Genomic DNA, 21,453 nt, shown 5'->3' with positions numbered 1-21,453 from the left:
ACGGTTCTATGAAGACTCCCGAAACATTCTCAATATGGGATCCAATGGTATGTTCACCGAAGTTGATGATAATCAAACATGGAACAAAATTGAGGAAATGACGGTTCATAATTCGCAATATAGTAGACCTCGAATGGCTACTAGAGGAGGAAAGCATGAGGTGGATTCCATTACTCAATTGGGTGCTCAACTAAGTGCTCATATTGACACCATTAATTTGAAGTTTGAGAAGGCCATGGCTAAACTTGAAGAGGCCTCTAAATCACCCAAAAAACATGTTAATGCTATGGTGGCATCATCATTAATTCCAAGTGGAATATGTGAGAGTTGTGGAACTTTAGGACATGACCAAAGTGAATGTAGGGGAACAAGTGAATGCTTTCCAAGCATACAAGAGTGGCACCCCTTATTCCAACTATTACAATGAGAACACCAAATTCCATCTAAACCTTTCATACAAAAGCCAAAATGTTCAAACCCTCAACCAACATACACCCCACCTCCAATGAGAAATCAAGCTCAAAGACCCTTTTACAATCAATGCCAAAGTTATCAAAATCAACCTCTATACAATCAACCCAATGACCAAAGCTAAGATGTTCAAAAAACGGTCCTCCAAATGCAAAAGAACCAACAAGAATTTTTCACTCAAATGCAAAAATATAGCCAAGAAAAAGACCTCACCATCAACAACATACTAGCTCACACAAATATGTTGGAAACCCAAATGTCTCAATTAGCATCTTCTAGTTCTCAAAGACAAAAGGGGCAATTACCACCTCAAGGTAATCCCTTAAGGCATGAATCGGTTAGTGCCATCCATTTGAGAAGTGGTACAAGATATGAAGGGCCGAAGAGGCCCATTGATGAAGAAGTTGTGGAGGCTAGTGACAAGCAAAGAGTTGAAAACTCTAAGGAAGAAGAACCCACTATTCAAGAAGTTTCAAAGAAGAAAAATGAAGAGAAGGCTAAGGAGAAAGAGCCTATTGTGATTAGACTTCCATTTCCGAGTCGTCAAGATAAGCCTAAGTTTGATGAACAACTTGGAAAGTTCATGGAAATTGTGAAGAACTTAGAAGTCTCAATCCCATTCACGGAATTAATCAATCATGTTCCGGCCTATGGGAAATACATGAAAGATATTCTTACAAAGAAAAAATCCATCTGGAAGCTAGAGACTATTGCTTTCACTAAAGTGAGTAGTACTATCCTTCAAGGAAGTTCACCTCCAAAGCTCAAAGATCCGGGAAGTTTCTCTATTCATGCACCATTGGCGACACTACAATCAACAAAGCATTATGTGACCTTTGAGCAAGTGCAAGTGTCATGCCATACTTGGTGTGCAAAAGGCTAGGAATGGGAGAACTCAAATGCACCAATATCACGCTTCAAATGGCGGATCGATCGACGAAGACACCTTTAGGGGTATGGGAAGATGAGCCCGTAAGAATTGGCAAGTTCTTCATCCCGGTGGACTTTGTTATTGTTGACATGGATGAAGATTCCAACATTCCTATCATTTTAGGAAGACTATTCTTACATACCGCGGGAGCGGTGATTGATGTGAAACATGGAGAGCTCACACTTGAAGTGGGAGATGAAACAATCACTTTTAACCTTGACAAGACAATGAGAGCTCCCCGCTTACATGAGCCATGTTTCATGATCGATCATTATAGCCGAGAAAGTGATAGGAAGAAGTTGGCATCTCAATGCAAAGAACAAGCTATGGGTAAAGAATCACCACCCATATGGAAGAGGAAAGTGGATAATCTTCAAGATGCTCCATCCAAAGAGCAAAAAAGTTTCAACAAGAATGAGAGCTTGAATAACTCACCATCACTCATGATAAGTAATGAAGAAGGCCTCATTGGCCATGACAAGAAGGAAGAAGAGTTGTTCTCATCAACTCATGACATTATTGGGGAACAAGTATGTGAAGTATGCGGTCTATGAGACGATGAATTTGAAGGGTTAGTCAATCCTTATATTGTTAATGCTATGACCTTAGACCAAGGCTTTGGTGACCATCTGGACTCAAGTCACCACCATGAAGAACACAATGTGCAAAGGTTTATTGAAGATCTTTATAATGACAATGAACAACCCTTCGACTACGTACTTCTTCAAGGTGTTGAGCAACATCAACAACACCTTGGCTATGCCCCCTTGACATCTCATCTCAAGAGTGAGAGTTTGGTGGAGTCCTCTCTAAACCACCATTTGTAAATATTCTAACCCTTTAACTTGCATTTTATTCTTGTATTGCATTCTTTGTCAATTTTTGGATTTATATTTGTACATTTTGATCAACATTATCATTTTGAGAGAAAGTGAGGGAGGTACTCTAATGTTTCTTGATGTGTAGTGTTTGGACTAGTGTAGGGATAGCAATTGCCTAGGCTATCCGAGCCTTCGTAGTACATCCCCAATGAAGATCAAATGAATGAAGAAGAAATGACTTGGGATATGAAGATACCCACGGGTGGAACTGAACCCTTGAGGTACAGGAGTGATCCGAGCGTCCCAGAGGGAAGCCGCTTATCTTGGATGAAATCTGAGCGTCCTGGTAGTAAGACGCTCGTCCTGACAGAGCTAAAAAGAAAAATTTGGTACTGAACTACAATCCGAGCGTCTCCTCAAGAATCCGCTCGTCTCGGACCAAAGACGCTCGTCTCAGTGAGAATCCGCTCGTCTTGGTTACATCAAAATTTGGGATTTCACTCTTACTATTAATACGAGCGTCCCTAGAGCAATCCGCTCGTCTCAAGCCAGAATCCGCTCGTCTCCTCCAGAAGACGCTCATCTCAACACAGGTTTCATTTTCTAATGCTGACTGAACTACAATCCGAGCATCCCGTGCCTAAGCCGCTCGTCTCCTACTGCTGAGATACAAAAACATGGGATTTTAAACCTCCTTCCCCATTTCATTTCATTCTTTCAAAACAAAAACACACATTCAAAACCCTCAAAACCATAAATCCCTTCATCCATAAAACTCAATTTCATTAACCAAATTCACCAAAATCAAACCCAAACTTCCTCAAAACTCAAACAAATTACTCCTTTATCAACAAAAAGCCATTCAAACATCAAAATCCTCAAAGATTGAAAAGATTTTCTAGGATTACAAGGAGAATTTCGAAAATCCTAAATTAATTTGGGATTCATTGAAGCTTGAGGATACTAAAAGAATTCAAGCAAATCAATGGTTGTTGATACATACAAGGAGAAGAACAATGGCTAGGACTAAAGGTGGAAACAAGGCACCCCCAAAATCAAATCTTTCAAAGAGGCAACAAGCTCTTCAAGCTTCCAAAGCTTTGGTGGTTCAACAAGCAAGAGTGGAAATTCAAGAGGTTCCTACTCATATGGTGGAATCTACTACTCCTATTCCGGTTATTGAGCAACTACAAGAATATCCGGAGGTAATTTTCACATCCGACTCCCATAGGAAAAATTTTATGTCTCTTGCTAAGAAATCGATTTTTCCCACCAAGTTTATTTGCCAAGATGCTTTGACCAAATTGGGTGTCCTTGAAAGACCCAAGAACTTCTTTGAGTCTATGGGATTGCTTACATTGTTTGATATGCAATAATTGACCTACCCCTCCCTCACCTTAGAATTTCTAAGTTCATTGAAAGTCACAAAGGTGGAGACTCGAAAGAATATTGAATTCCGCCTTGAGAATATGGATAGAAAGATGTCCTTTAATGAGTTTGGCATGGTATTCGGTCTTGATAATGACTCAACTTATGTGAAGAAACCTTCAAAATATGATACCGCCCCTTTGTGGAAAGCTATCACTAGAAGGAAATTCGAATCATTCCATGAATGTCGTGCCCTTTATGCTCACCATCCAGGCATAAGGATGTGGCACAAGGTTGTGGGAAATACTCTTATTGCTAGGAAGGGAGGTAATCATTTCACCGAACTTGATTTCATCTATCTTGAGTCAACCTTGAATGTCGATAAGAAGTTCACCAAGAAATACAATATTCTTCAACTCTTAATTGAAAGGTGGCTTACAATCGACCATGGTAAGAAAGGTGAGGCCTTTATAGTAAATGGGGGATTGGTAACATGGTTGGCAAAGCACTTCAACCGGAATTTCAACAAATATGGGACTTACAAGCCGGTTAAGGTTGGCCACCTTATTGATCTAGCCACTATGGTTCACAAATTCCATTGGGTCAAGAATGACAACCTTGACAACAAATTTGAGTGGCTTACCAAAGATGCCAAGTCCTTCATTCTACCAAATAAGATTTGCCGACTCAATGTCCGAAGCACAAACTATCTTCTTCCATTCTCCGGTGAAGCCGAGATGATCTTGCAACAACATAGGGAAGCCGTTACCGAGCCCTCCTCCTCCTCCATTTTGACTTCACCCTACTCGTTCACCTACCAAGAATTCCGACCCGAAGATGTTGAGGTAGGTAACGATTACTTGACCAAATTGATGCAACACATGTATAAAGAAGTTTTTGAGGACCGGGTTAATGCTTACCGGGCCCAATATCCTCCCCTCCTACACTTAGCTAGGCAAGGACTCCTTGATCCATCATGTCCTTTGCCTAGTTGGGCGGATAGGGAAGTATTCTTTCCTAATACTCCTAGAGATGCTAGCATGGGTGGTGAGGTTACCAAAGGGAAGGAGATTGTTGTTGAGAGTGAAGATGAAGAAGAAGAGGAAAATGAGAGAGAATAGGATCAAAGCTCAAGTGATGATGGTGAAGCCTCCGGGTCTATGGAGGTAGATAATGATGATACTAGTGAGGAAGTTGATGATGATGATGATGACAATGGAAGTGATGTCGCTATGAGTGACAATTGAGGATTAGCAAGCTTTTTGGAGGATGCCACAATGCATTGTGAGTTTCCTACACCTCCTTTAGCTTTGTTCATCTCTCTTCCTTTTAAATTTTTATCTTGATCATGTGTTTGAGTCCTAGCAACACTTAAAGGACTCCCACCTCGGTCTCATTGAGGTGTCTTTTATTGTTCCCACATGTAAAATTCAAAATGACAAATTTAGTTTCATGCATAGCATTTTGTGCATGAACTCCCCCAAATTTTTACACTAGCAATAGTGTCTCATTTGGTTTGGGGAAGTTTAAGCAGACGCATTGGGAGTTTAATTCAAATTATGCTCTCCAACCAAACAAAAATTCATGCATCATATAGGGTAATATAGTTTGCATCACTTGTTTATATTTCATATAGTTTGCATTTAGTGTAGAAATCATGCATTCTCATATAGCTTGCATAATTTCCTATCGTATTGGCCATTGAGGACAATGCCCATACTAGTGTGGGGATGGGAAATTCTAACATGACTTTTAAAACAAAAATGATAAAAATTGAATTTTTTTGAAAAATACAAAAACATGTCTTTTTGTTTCATAAACATAAAAACCATAAAAATTTGAAAAAATTGAAAAACCCAAAAACATGTTCATTTCCTTTGTAGTGTGGTCTTGTGTATATATTGTGTTTATATATATTGTGTTTGTCTATCCTTTGTCACATTGATCGACTACGCCATATCCAAGACATGAGGATATTGAAGACCGCATGGTATGATCTTTCCAATCTCCTTTTTCCTCTTTATGTTGATGACTATGTGGCTTTATTTGATTGATGCGGTATAAACAATATAATGTGATTGTAGGATTGCATTTAGATTATTTGGCATACTAGTTGGTAAAAGTATATGCATTAGGTTGTATAAATGATAGTTGCATCATGGCATATAGTTGCATTTAGGAAAAAATTTGTGAAAATATCTATTTGGGAAGCTTGACAAGTGTATATAAGGCCCTTGTAGATACTTTTTCTTCTTAAGACTTTGCTCATTAGAATACTTGTAAAACACCCTAGGATGTGTCATGCTAGTATCATTGGTTAGTCAAGAGTACCTTGTGGTGTGATAACTCCTTGGCTACTGTTTATTCCAAGGTGACCCTTGAAGCCATGCAACCATCTTCCACATTCTACCACATTTTGTCAACAAAAAGGGAATGGGCACAAAAATTATTCAAAATTTGAGTTCAAGTATTGAAATGAAAGTCAAAAAGTTTGCAATTGCATCAAAAGAAAAGAGGAGTAACAAAAATGAAAACTCCTATGCTTCAAATATAAGCACCCTCACTACAAATGGGGTGACTTTGAAAATGTTCAAAAGAAAATGCAAGAAAAAGTTGAAATTATCAAGTGTTGAAATGCCAAACATTAAAATAAATGGCAAAGAAATGTTCTCAAAATGTCAAATGCCACAAGAAATTGGAGGGAAAAACAACAACAAAAGCAAACTCTCATATGAAACTCAAATACAAATGATCCCTTTATCCATCAAATCCATTTTTGTGCATGGTAGAGAGGAGACGACCCTTCTTCTTGTCTAGGCAAGAAGGGGAATTCCGCGATCCTCCAGTGTTTCTAATGCCATAAGGAGCCTACTCTTGAAGAAAGCATTTAACAATTAAGGACAAAGGTACCCTAACTTGATACAACTTGGAGGTGATTTATTGGTATCCTTCTAGGCTTAGTAGTTTAAGAAACCGTATCTATAATGGAGTGTGTACCCTTAGATTGCTTCCCTTGTAGATAATTTCCGCCACTTAGATGAGGAAAGTGGCTATTCATTTTTGTAGATGCATCCATTGCTTGTTTTTGTGCTTTAATGCTTGGATGTATCGCCATTTTGGCAAGACACACCTTGTCTTGCAAGAAGACATCTTACCTCATGGTTGTTTTGTTGTGAGTTGAAGGGGTGGAGTGAGACCCGCTAATTGTTTCACATCCGCTATATTAGTAGGTTAGTTTAAATAAGGGTCCTAGTTTTTGTCACCTCTTTACTCGGGACGAGCAAAGGTTTGGTTTGGGGATGTTTGATGCGATTCATATTTGAGCACATTTAGTCCCCGAATTAACCTCGTTCCTATGCTTTATAGTGCATAATTATGTCATTTACTATCTTTAGTTTCCCATTTTTCATATTCTTTGAGGTTTTGTCTCCTTGGTAGGAAAGGAGCGCTAACCTTGCATTTACATGGCGAAATGGGGCAAAATTGATCGCATCTAATGACCAAGCATCAAAGAGAAGACATCATTAGAAAACCTATGTAGATAATAAAGTAAAATGGGCAATGACGAAAGGATCCTTGCATCCCCAAAATGATCCTCGCAGATTATGAAGGAAAAAAAGAAGAGAAGCAGTCTGCTGTGGGATCCGAGCGGATCACATACGATCCGAGCATCTCCAACCACCACCATCCGAGCGTCCCGCAGCCAAGACGCTCGTCTTACAACAAGAGGATCCGAGCGTCTTCCAGACTAATCCGCTCGGATCACATCCCAGAGAGCCCGTCCCACTTCCCAAGACGCACGGATCATGGCGAGACTAGCAAAACGGAAATGCTCATTTCCTTAGAGAGGAGCATTTCCTCAACTTTTCTTAAGGACTTAATAGTCATTTAAGCCCTTAGTAACCCTAATCCTTGTACCTAATCTTTAGCATAAATACTCCATTGTACTACTTAGATTAGCATGCTCTCTTAATACTTTCTTAATCAAGTTCTAATCATTCCTTAATGTTGTAATCAACTTTTAATCTAGTCTTAATACAAATCTCAATACTTAATCTTTCCTTAATTTCTCTATTGTTCTTCATTTATTTTGGGTAATTAGAAGATTATTTGGGTTTATTTGGAGGATTGACAACCTTCCATCAATCATCAAGTACTTCTATTATTTTGAATCATCTTCATAGGTATAATTCTCTCTTAACCTTGTTTGATTATTGTTAATCACTTTCATTTATTCATCATGGTTTTGCCTTGCTAGTATGATTGACAACCTTGTTAGCTTGTTAAACTTGATAATGAGTGAGTAGTTTCCTTAACTAGGGTTAATGGGGAATTAGGGAAAATCAACATGGGGATTGATTCATGCTTAATCTAATATGTTTTCATAATTAATTTGCTTGCTTGTTGTGATTTCAACTTATGCACATCTTATGTTTGATGAAATGCGAGCCTATGAATCCTTGCATTTTTTACCCATCACTTATATTTTCAATCAGACTTGTAAGCTTATACACCAACTCGAGTCTCATTAGACCATGCATATAGTTGAATAGGAAGGACAAAGTGGACTTGTAGTTGTTGTACAATCAAATCGATTTGGCTCCGGGACCCAAACCTTCTTAGAGATTGTAAGCTTATACACCAACTCGATCCCATCACAACAATAATTGCTTGCCCATAATTTGAGAATATGTTTGTATGATCAACTCCCATGAATCCCCTATGAACCCATGACACCCTAGTGCTTTTAATCAATTGTTTACATTTTATTTTAATCACCTTACTTGTTTTTATTACCTTGCTTTTATATTGTTGATTAGTTTAGTTGATCACCTATCTCAACCCAAATTGTGACACCCTAAGACACAACCATTTGCAATTGAAAATCCTACATCAATACCCGTCCCTTGGGATCCGACCTTTACTTGCCTCTTTGCTAAGAGTAGTTTGTGAAGTTATAAATATTGTTTTGGTTAGGTAGCTTTTAACGACGAGTTATAACCGATACCAAAGAGAGAAGAGAGGAATAGGTCAGTTAAGGGCCCGAGAGGTGTGTGAACTGTTAATGTTTGATGAAATGGAGAGATAATTTGAGTTTATTTGTGTTTGTTTCTTTTGAAGAATTAGTGTTTGTTTTTTAAACAAACATTATTAGTGTTTGTTAATGGGTAGGGTTTTTAATTGTGTGATGTTATGGGTCGGGTGTTAAATTTTTTCGAATCATGAAATTTATGTAAGCTCAGCCCATATATTGAGTATTCATGAAAATTTGATGATATAACCCAATTCATATTATTATGAGATATATTTTGAAAATCTAATCCCATATTTTCTTATAATATCGTCTAATATATAAATTTATTACTAAAATTTCACGTCCCTTGACCCTAACACTTTAATGTGTGTATCATAGCTTGAAGACTTGAAGTATATGCTTAACATTATTAATAAAACAACTATATTGTATATAATATGGTATCGATATATAGCTTTTAATTGTACAAATAATAACTATTAATTTGAACGTGAATCTAATACGTACAATACAAGATTCAACATATAACAATTGTCCTCCATTACCCGATCTTACTAACGTTACACTTTCTTACATAATTATGTCGGATGATAGTGACTACTAACTTAAATTATATGTATATCAATTTTTTAATTGTAGACTATATTGGCACGCCATTGAACATGTAATAACGCTCATTGATATGCACCTATATCCATAATATTGCCTGTTATTACACCCCGTGCATTTTTTGCACTGGTTTAAAACTAGTTGTACGTTAAATCAGTGGCATAATCTCTTGCTATACAAACTAAAATTTTTAGGAGGTTGTGATTGGTTCCTTAAATTTAGGAAGTTAAAAGAGTTTTCTTATCACTAGTCGCTGCGCCGCGCCCTCCCGGGCGCGGAGCTTCAATTTGACGAACATCTGACATTATTTTATCGGTAATTGGTTTTAGTTCAAGTGTGCTTAGCTTTAGATTGGCAGGTGAATTAGTTAACGTGGTCAGCCTCCACCATTTCACGGATAGAACGGTTGCGGTACAATATAATCTGATGCGTGTGTTTTATATAAGGTTTTTACCTCATTTTTACACGCATTTCTGTACTATTTTACGTAGCTTCTAGCTACAAATACCCCCGAATAGTCTACTTTGGTTTGTCTTGTGCAAATTGCAGGAACAGACCGAAAAGAAGATAAATCGAGCCCAAACTCGTCCCATTTGCATATATTTATGGAGAACAAGGAATCGGAGCATGGAATCTATCTCTTTGAAGACGAGTGAGCTGATTTCGGAAGGTGTCATAGTGCCTAACGTGCCAAAATAGCTCGATCGACCATCATTCTAGTCAATCGAATGCTTTATATCATGAAGATCACATGATCGAGTATAAATATTACTCGATTGAGAAGGCATTATAAGGAGTTACTCGATCGAGTGGTTTATTTCCACTCGATCGAAGGGTTTTCTGCATAGTTACTCGATCGAGCGGTTTTATTCCACTCAATCGAGTGGTTTGTCCCTATAATTATGATTTTCCGCCTATTTTCGTATGGGCTTTTGTAATTAGGTTTGGATTAGGTTTAGGAAGAGAATTTCGTGTGATATATCACACAGTAGATTGCGTAACTTTTCCTCACCTCTTCTTTACCGACTTCATCTTAGTCACTGCTTCCCTTTTTTCCATTACTCTTTCCCATTTCTATTGCTCGAATGCGGATTTGTAATCGGTACTATTCTTCCTTTTAATTGTTTATCATAATCTTCATTTATCCTATCGCTATTATTTTCTCTCTTCTCTTATTTTGCAATTGCCCTACTCGGATTTCTCTTGTTTATTAATACCATGTTTAATTCGTATTATCTATGCATTGTTGTTGTTGATTCAATGATGGTACGTAGCTAATTTCCCTTTCTAAGACTAGGGAATCCATGATTATGAAGGGATAGTAATTGAATTATTAGGTTAATGCTTGTGTAGTCTTCGATGTTAATCGCTTATATTAATTGTATCTGTCTAATTGAGTCGACGCAATTAGGCATTTATTCGTAGTAAACCTCGACCTGGACCGGAAGGTTGGAAAGGGCGAGACTCATAGCGAACATTAGGGCACTGTAGTGAGGGCGGAAGCTAAGCTATTTGTGCTTTAGGGCGAATTGAGACCGGAAGGAGATATTCGCTGCCCCTTAGACCATACTTGCATTGACCTGAGACCTAGATTGCTTCACTGAATGATCATGGTGAACCGACTGTCTTAGCTGCTTTCAAATTTTTGCTTAATCTTTATTCTCTTGCTTTCCTTCTCTTTCTTAGTCTCTTTAGTTTAAAATAATCAAATTAAACCCCAAATTGGTTACCGTGACGAACTTAGACAAAGCCGACATTTTCCTATCTCCCTGTGGAGATCGACCCGACTTCCTTAGCTATATTAGTTAGAGCCAGTTGGTTATATTTGATAGGTATACGACTGCCCTATCAAATTTTGGCGCCGTTGCCGGGGAGGTATCGCAATTTTGTCACTTTATTTAAGTTTGTCTCTCGTCTCAAGGAATTTATTCCTTGAGACTGATCTCATATTTGCAAAGTTCTTGATTAGTTTTGCAGGTTATCTGTTCTATAAGAGAACATTGTCGCACCTGCTCTGCTTTGTAAAACTCTTTTTGCCAGGATGCCTAATATAGCCAGCCATTCAGAGCCTAACGTGGATTCCCTTTCAAAAGGTTTCTTACTACCCACTACTGAATCGAGAACCTTTGGAATCCACCCATCTTACATACAGCTGGTCGAGAGAAATCTCTTCAGGGGGTACCTGAAGAAGATCCGTGTAGGCATATAGAGCTGTTTACAGAGTACTGCTCTACCATTCCTCTTGCTTGTGGGGTGACACAAGACAGAGTGAAGGGAGTTCTCTTTCCCTTCTCTTTAGCTGATGATGCCCGGGAATGGTTGAGGGATTTAGACAGGGAAGCGTAGGTGTGTAACCGATCGGAATTCCCTTGCCTTGGCCTTTTACATGCGATATTTTCCACCACAACGCACTAATGCGTTGAGAGCTCGGGACATCGCATTTGAGCAACGCCATCAAGACTTAAATGGGGCTCGGACTAGGTTCAAGAAGCTCGTCCGTTCTATGCCTCATCACGGTTTCAAGCGTTGGTTTCTATGCACCCAATTCTACAACGGGTTATATCTAGACCAGAGAGCTATCCTTGATAATGTAGCTAAGGGGAGATTCACGAAGAATGTAGAAGATGATCAAGGGTGGCGTCTTATTGAGGATATGACCATCCATGTTACCGAATATGGAAATCCCCGAGGAAGTAGGCAGGTTACCGAGTTGGTAGTAGCTGAGGTGGAGGGTCCTAGCAAAAGTCTAGGAAATGCAGAGATTACGGAGACTATGGGTGAGCACGCACAAGTTTGTGCTATTACTGAGCATGTGGAGATATGCGGTAGATGCGGCATGGAGGGGCATGATCCCATTAATTGTATGGCGAGAATAGAGCGAGTCCTTGCTTATCATAAATACAAGCAAGGAGTCCCTTTTTCTCAATTATATGAAGAGATGATGAATGTTTCTATTCTCTCTAGGCAAGTGCCGCAGCCAGACCCCCCTTCTACAAATGGGAAAATTGCCGAACTGAAATCCTTGGTTTTGAACTTAACACAAGAGTTTGGGGAGAAATGCAACAAGGATGATACCGCCATTGTGGAGTTAAGAGAACAAGTCGCGCAGTTAACGCTCGCGAAAAACCAAGCTAACCATCCACCGTCGTGCGACCCAATCAATGCAACAAATCTCCGAAGTGGCCTTGCTTATGAGGGGCCAAAAATACCAGAAGACGGGGTTGTGACAACTGATAATACCCCGGAAGATGATTTGGACGAGTTTCTGGACGATATCCTTGCTGCATGTTGTCCAGACACTCGATCGAGTGAAATTTCTACTCGATCGAGTGAAATAATCCATCCAGGTACTTGATCGAGTGATAATCTTACTCGATCGAGAGGTGTGCAATTAGAAATACTTGATCGACCAACATATTCCACTCGATCGAGCGTTTTAGTAGAAGAAATCACTCGATAGAGTGAAAACTGTACTCGATCGAGTGAACCAGAATTAGAAGAGCTCGATCGAACTGTTCATATACCTCGATCGAGTAAATATCAAGAGAAAACCACTCGATCGAGTGAGGAAAGTACTCGATCGAGTGCCAGAACCAGCAGAGACCCTATTTTGACATCTAATTCCGCTACCGTGTCATCTTCCCCTGCTGTGAAGATGTCACGCACTGATAAAGGTAAAGAGAAAGTCGCGGGTCTACTCATTGCTACTAGGGTACCCTTTCCGGGTCGTCTGAAGGACGCAAAGGTTGAGCGACAGTACGGTAAATTTGTGAATGTTGTCAAGAACCTCCAGGTAACTGTCCCTTTTACCGAAATTATTACCCAGGTACCTAATTACGCTAAATCTATGAAAGATATTGTGACGCGTAAGAGAGAGCTAAGTGAATTTGAGACCGTTTCATTTTTGGAAGAGTCTAGTAATTTACTTTTAAATAAGACTCCACCTAAAATGAAGGACCCGGGTAGCTTCTCTATTACCTGTATTATAGGCAATGAGGTAATTGATAAGGCTCTTTGTGATTTAGGAGCGAGCGTCAGTGTCATGCCCCTATCTATCTGCAAGAAATTGAATATGGGTCATCTTAAATTGACTAACATTACCCCACAGATGGCTGATAGATCTGTTAGGCGACCCCTATGTGTCTTAGAGGACGTGCCTGTGAAAATAGGCAAGCTCTTTATACCAGTCGATTTTATTGTCCTAGACATAGCTGAGGACACCCGGACCCCAATTATATTAGGAAGACCGTTCCTTTATATAGCTGGGGCCATTATTGATGTCAAACAAGGGCGTTTGACTCTTGTAGTAGGGGATGACGCGATCATTTTCAGTCTGCCTAGTACTTTGAATCGGCCAATGATAGAGGACACATGTTATTCTGTTGATATTATTGATGAGTCTATTTACGATTTCTGGTCGGGTTCTTTTATGAAGGACCCACTAGAGGCTCTTATGCTTTTCGATGAGTGTGAAGATAACCCAGATGACGATGACGCTGTGTTGGATTTGCTTAAAGCTGATTTAGATGAGCGTGAACTCACCGACGCTGAGGGAGAGCAAGTGGAACAAATGATCAGTACCCTTTGCTCCATTGAGGTAAAGGTACCTGAGCGTAAGCCTCTTCCCTCTCATCTAAAATATGTTTTCTTAGATGATACTGAGCAATATCCAGTCGTTGTTAGCGCTAAGCTTGATAATGATCAGCTGACTTCCTTGTTAGTTGTGCTTAAGAAAAACAGGAAAGCTTTGGGTTATTCCTTGGACGATATCAAGGGGATTAGTCCCGATATTTGTATACACATGATAGAGCTGGAGGAAGATCACAAACCTTGCAGACAGGGTGGCGCCGGCTGAACCAGAAGATGCAAGATGTTGTGATGGCTGAGGTAATGAAGCTGCTTGATGCAGGTAATCTATTCTGTTGGTCTATCTAAGTGGGCGAGTCCAGTGCAGGTGGTCCCTAAGAAAGGAGGGACTACTGTGGTTAGGAATGACAAAAATGAGTTAATACCTGCTAGAGTAGTGACTGGTTGGCGGATGTGTATAGATTACAGACAGCTAAATACCGCCACCAAGAAAGATCACTTTACCCTTTCTTTTATTGATCAGATGGTAGAAAGGTTAGCTTTTCATAAGCTTTTCTGCTATTTAGACGGGTATTCAGGGTTCTTTCAGATCCCTATTCACCCAGACGATCAAGCTAAGACTACTTTTACTTGTCCTTAGGGCGTGTTTGCTTATCGCAGGATGCCTTTTGGTTTATGTAATGGCCCTGCCACCTTCCAAAGGTGCATGATGGGGATATTTTCAGAGTATATTGAGTCTATCATGGAAGTTTTTATGGACGATTTCAGTGTTTATGGAAGTGATTTTTCTAACTATCTGTCTAACCTTGATAAAGTGTTGCAGCGCTGCATTGAGGTTAATCTCGTGCTTAACTGGGAGAAGTGCCATTTCATGGTCAACGAGGGAGTTGTCTTAGGGCAATTAGTTTCTGATAGGGGAATAGAAGTTGATAAAGCAAAAGTGGAAGTGATTCATCAATTACCTCCTCCTGTTAATGTTAAAGGAGTGAGAAGCTTCCTTGGTCACGCCGGCTTTTATCGCCGGTTTATCAAGGATTTTTCAAAAATTGCTAAACCACTTACACAACTGCTACTTAAGGATGCTCCTTTTGTTTTTACTGACGAGTGTCTTTCTGCTTTTAACAGGTTAAAGCAGGCCTTGGTATCTTCGCCGATCATACAGCCTCCCAACTGGGATTTGCCGTTCGAGATAATGTGTGATACCAGTGACTATGCATTAGGAGTGGTGTTAGGCCAAAGAAAAGAAAAAACTTTAAATGCAATCTACTATGCGAGCCGAACTCTGGATGAGGCTCAAGTGAAGTACACCACCACTGAAACAGAGCTGCTAGCTGTAGTTTATGCCTTAGAGAAATTTCGTTCTTATTTGATTGGGTCAGAAGTTACTGTTTTTACTGACCATGAAGCTCTGAGGCATCTCCTTGCTAAGAAGGAAGATAAACCAGGGCTATTGAGATGGATACTCCTTCTTCAGGAGTTTGATTTGCAGATAAAAGATAAGAAAGGAGCCGAGAACGTTGTAGCTGATCATCTGTCGCGACTGTCACGGTAAGAGGGAGAATATTCTTTACCTATTGATGAGTCTTTTCCTGATGATTCTTTATTTGCCATATTGTCTTCTATTGTTAACTAAGAACCTTGGTATGCAGATATAGCTAATTACGTTGTCAGTGGCAAGCTGTCGCCTGACCTTTCTCATCAGCAGAGGAAGCGTTTTCTGTATAACGCTAAGCAATATTTCTTGGATGATCCTTATTTGTTTAAGGAATATGCAGACGTCTCTATAGACGGTGTATTCCGCAGTGGGAGACCAAAGTAGTCCTGGAAGACTGTCACTCCTCTCCCTATGGTGGTCACCACGGTCCTTCGCGCACCGTGGCTAAGGTACTTCAGTCTGGTTTTTACTGGCCTTCTTTGTTTGCTGATGCTAAGTCTTTTGTTTCAGCTTGTGATGCCTACCAACGATCAGGGAATATTTCAAAGAGACATGAGATGCCACAAAATGGTATCTTAGAGGTCGAGGTTTTCGATGTCTGAGGCATTGATTTCCAAGGGCCGTTCCTGTCTAGTAAAGGTAACAAGTATATTCTAGTAGCTGTCGATTATGTGTCGAAGTGGGTTGAGGCAATTGCCTCACCCCATTGCGATGCCAAGACCGTGATTAAGATGTTCAAAAAGGTTATATTTCCCCGATTTGGTGTCCCTAGGGTCGTCATTAGCGATAGGGGAATGCACTTTAAAGAAAAGAAACTAACTTCCATTCTGTCTAAGGTTGGTGTTCAACACCGGCGTGGTTTGGGGTATCATCCCCAAACCAGTGGTCAGATTGAGGTCTCTAATCGCGAGATTAAAGAGATCTTGTCTAAGGTAGTTTCTAAATCACGGAAAGACTGGATTCTTAAATTGGAAGACACATTATGGGCCTACAAAACTGCCTTTAAGACACCGATTGGTGCATCACCTTATCGGTTAGTTTATGGGAAATCATGTCATTTACCTGTTGAATTGGAATGTAAAGCTTAGTGGGCAATCCGTGAGCTTAACTTTGATCCTAAGTTGTGTGGTCAGAATCGTCTTTTGCAGCTAGATGAATTGGAAGAATTCAGGCTTAATGCCTATGATAGCTCGCGCATTTACAAGGAAAAGACGAAGAGATGGTATGACAAAAGAATTCTACCTCAGGAATTTCATGTCGGGCAGAAGGTGCTGCTGTTTAATGCCCGACTACGATTATTTCCTGGCAAGCTGAAGTCCAGGTGGAGTGGTCCGTACACGGTGACAGCTGTTACTAAATTTGGATCTGTCGAGCTAGAAAGTTCCGAAGGAAATCGGTTCAAGGTGAATGGGCAATATGTATGTGAAGCATTATCACGAAGCAAATGAAGCAGACAATCGTGTTGAAGTCTTGTACTTCGACGAGCTTGACGCGCCAGTTAATTGATGCCAGAAAGGTCGTGCGGGACCTCATAAACCTGCGATTTCCGGGAGGCAACCCGAACTGTTTTATTGTATTTTTGTTGAATTATTTCTTTGCTTTTAGCTTTTTGTTGAACTTTAAACGCTAAACTATGCGTCTTTTGTTTTTCCTTTGCTCCTTACTCGTGTTTTGCAGGTGCAGCAGCTCGATCGAGTAGTTTTTCTACTCGATCGAATACATTCCCTTTGATAATCATTCGATCGAGTAACATTTCTACTCGATCGACAAGCTGCAGATTCACAATCACTCGATCGAGTGATACATTTGCTCGATCGATCACTTTTGACACCAAACCATTCGATCGAGTTGTTCTATTTTACTCGATCGAACTGTTTCGTCTTCCAGCTGATAGTTTTCGTCTGTTGAGCTGCTGTGTGACTACCTATGACCTCCCATGTTCATGGTCAGTTTAGGGTGGTCCCTCTTCATGACGTGTTGTAAGTATTCCGACTCCAGTTATCCTTTTCTCCTTAGTTTGCATTTCTTTCCCTATTTTTGGTACAATGAGGGCATTGTACGGTTTGGTTTGGGGAGGTATGCATCCATATCTATGTCTGCATGTTTTCTTGCATTTCTGTTTTCACGTTTAATCATTTTCGCATGCATTGTTGTTCTTAAATTCAAAAAAAAAACCTCATAAAATTCAAATATTTTCACGTTTAATTTGAGTCGGAACGTTTGAACTTTGACGCTACATTGAATCCTTACCTTTGCCTTGCATATTCTTGACAATTAGTTGGCATGATAATGTGCATAATCTACGAGTTTTTGTTTCTCTCTTATCTGAACGAATAGACTTGACTCATATATCGGCAAGCTACTATACATTATGAGGTTAGAGCTTTATAAACTGGTGACATTCCTGACCAGTTTCATTTAGGATGTGAGTAGTACTCTCTGTAAGGCATGTAATATCAATTTGCATAAGCATGAGTCTAGTCTTCTTAATACCTGTATGCATTCGGTCTGTGGATGGTGACACATGTTAGGAGAGGCAGTTCCTTTTATTTCATTCTACCCATGAGCTTCACATAGCCAAATTGCCTTCTTGTCCTATTAGCTAGATCGTATAATTTTGCCTACCCTAGCCGAGCTAGTGATGAGTAGCTGTTTGGAATGCTTTACTGCAGTTTGGTTATATATATCTGATTTCAGAAGTTGGTGGAAGAATCGAAGGGAATGAAAAGAAAGAAAATATTGTAAAAAAGAAAGAAAATGAATGAGAAAAAAAAAAAGAATTGAAGAAGAAAAATGAATGGAAAGAAAGAAAAATCGTATGCGAAAAATTGTATGGATGATTTTCGCTCCCATGTCTTATTTATATTTTAGGGGATTTGACAAGTTTATGGTGTTTTGTGAGTTGAGTGCATCGAGTTTACACCGTTCTGTATTGCTATTTTGAGTACGAAGTTGGGATGCAGTTTCATAATTTGGATCCGTGTTGCTAGTTTGGCTATTAACTCCACATTTCCCAATTCATCTTAGCCCCTTCCTACTCATTACCTCACTTACCCAAATGTAAGTCCTCGGCATGTGTCTTGGTCATTAGTTTGGTTGGAATGCATATGTACGGTTGTAGAGACTTTATTCATGTTAACTGCATGCATGTTCTTATAGGTCGAGTTAGGTGAGTGTCTTTACTTCTTTCTATCCTTCACTTATATACTCACCCTGTGCCTAAGTTTGAGTGATGAGCGACCCGTGAGAGTCCGATATCTTTGAGTCTTGCAAGGTCGACGGTTCAGTAAAGTTTGAGACATTGATTTAATTCGTTTGCACTTATCATTTATGTACTATTTTATGTAGCTTCTAGCTACAAATACCCCCGAATAGTCTACTTTGGTTTGTCTTGTGCAAATTGCAGGAACGGACCGAAAAGAAGATAAATCGAGCCCAAACTCGTCCCATTTGCATACATTTATGGAGAACAAGGAATCGGAGCTTGGAATCTATCACTTTGAAGACGCGTGAGCTGATTTCGGAAGGTGTCTTAGTGCCTAACGTGCCAAAATAGCTCGATCGACCATCATTCTAGTCGATCGAATGCTTTATATCATGAAGATCACACGATCGAGTGTAAATATTACTCGATCGAGAAGGCATTATAAGGAGTTACTCGATCAAGTGGTTTATTTCCACTCGATCGAAGGGTTTTCTGCATAGTTACTCGATCGAGCGGTTTTATTCCACTCGATCGAGTGGTTTGTCCCTGTAATTATGATTTTCCGCCTATTTTCGTATGGGCTTTTTTAATTAGGTTTGGATTAGGTTTAGGAAGAGAATTTTGTGTGATATATCACACAGTAGACTGCGTAACTCTTCCTCACCTCTTCTTTACTGACTTCATCTTACTCACTGCTTCCCTTTTTTCCATTACTCTTTTCCATTTCTATTGCTCGAATGCGGATTTGTAATATGTACTATTCTTCGTTTTAATTGTTTATCATAATCTTCATTTATCTTATTGCTATTATTTTCTCTCTTCTCTTATTTTGCAATTGCCCTACCCGGATTTCTATTGTTTATTAATACCATGTTTAATTCGTATTATCTATGCATTGTTGCTGTTGATTCAATGATGGTACGTAGCTAATTTCCCTTGCTAAGACTAGGGAATCCATGATTATGAAGGGATAGTAATTGAATTATTAGGTTAATGCTTGTGTAGTCTTTGATGTTAATCGCTTCTATTAATTGTATCTATCTAATTGAGTCGACGCAATTAGGCATTTATTCGTAGTAAACCTCGACCTGGACCGGAAGGTTGGAAAAGGTGAGACTCATAGCGAACATTAGGGCACCGTAGTGAGGGTGGAAGCTAAGCTATTTGTGCTTTAGGGCGAATTGAGACTGGAAGCACTACTACAGATACAGGCTATAACAACGGTAAAAAACCGTTGTTATATAAAAAAGCGGACGTTGTTAAAGCGTCCGTTGTAGAAGGTTTTAACAACGGTTGGTTTACTTAAGGAAACCGTTGTTAAAACTATTAACCACGGTTTTATGTATAAAAACCCGTTGTGGAAAGTGTGACTCAATTTTGGGGGGAAAGTTATAACAACGGGTTGTAATATACAAAACCGTTGTTATAACTAAAGACAACGGGTTGTTTTAAAATAACCGTTGTTGTTTGTTCTTAAAAAATAAAAAATAAATAAATTAAATATTACTAGATGCATGCATAATTACGGCCTGTTAGAATTCCAATGCATGCATTATTACTGACATTCACTGTACATATGAACGGATAATATGGAATGAGAAGGGTTAGTAATAGGATTTGAAGCAGCATTATTGAGAGAGATGATGATGATTATGGCACAACTTCCTAACATATATATTAATTAAAAAGCAATTAACTCAACCCACACATTGCTTAGTATAAATACATTGCATATCTCAACTAACATTTCCATTATCTCATATATTCATCTCCAAACTCTAACTGTTAAAACAAACTCTACTTAATCTTTCAAATCAAACTCAAAAAACTCTAAGAAAATGAATGATTTCATCCTAAAGACTCTTACCATGATCGAGACCAACAACAACTTCATCCGCCGGTTCCTCCATATTGAGGAAAGTTTCAGGAGCTACCTTGCGGAAGCTCGATCCGCACCGAAGCACGCCAAAGAAGATGGCTTGACGGAGCAAAGAAAGCGTGCGATTGCGGCTATATGACGATATAGCAATCTGCCGAACGGAACCTCCAAATAGCCAAGGAGGAGAGGATGGATACGATAGAGCACAATAAGATCCTCCATGAAAATATAAGAATTGCATTTTTACATATGTAATTTTTTTTTTAAATTTATGTATTTATAAATATATATATATATATATATATATATATATATATATATTAATTATGTTTATCTTACTTCTTCATCTTGCTTCTTCATTGTTTTAGTAACTAATTATGCGAACAATACTTAAACAAATAACATAATGGTCGATAAAAACACATATATGCAAAAGAAATAAATAGAAAAAGAAAATAATGACGATGACAGTGACGGCGAGATTTACCTGATAAATACAGAACGTAATAGACGATGAAATCACAATGACGACGAGAAGATAAAGCGACGATGAGAAAGAGAGAAATAGAGAAAGAGAGAAAGAGAGTGTGTATGTGTTTTGTGTTTGTTTGTCTGCTGTTTTTGTGTTTGTGTTTGTGTATTAAGGGTTGTGTTTTGTGGCTGCAGCAGACTTACTTTGTATGGTTTATAGTATGGAAGGTATTGACAACGGTTATTAAACAACAACCGTTGTGAAATATGTTTTAACAACGGTTGTAAAAAACACCCGTTGTCAAATATGTTTTAACAACGGGTTTCAAAAGTAACCGTTGTGATTACTTTTCACTAACTTTGCGCCAATTTTGCGCCAAATTATTAACAACGGTTCTGCATGTGTGACCCGTTGTTAAAAATAATAACAACGGTTTTTATAACCATACCCGTTGTAATTGATTTTAGTAAAATTCGCGCCATACATTCTACAACGTCTATTGTGATTTTCGTGAATAATCGTTGTTAAAGGGGCGTTGTAGTTGCCTAAATTTGTAGTAGTGAAGGAGATATTCGTTGCCCCTTATACCGTACTTGCATTGACCGGAGACCTAGATTGCTTCACTGAATGATCATGGTGA

Source organism: Silene latifolia, chromosome 8 (genome assembly GCF_048544455.1).
Source record: "Silene latifolia isolate original U9 population chromosome 8, ASM4854445v1, whole genome shotgun sequence".
Classification (NCBI taxonomy): Eukaryota; Viridiplantae; Streptophyta; class Magnoliopsida; order Caryophyllales; family Caryophyllaceae; genus Silene; species Silene latifolia.
The sequence above is the reverse complement of the archived record's forward strand: the minus strand, read 5'-3'. Positions refer to the sequence as shown.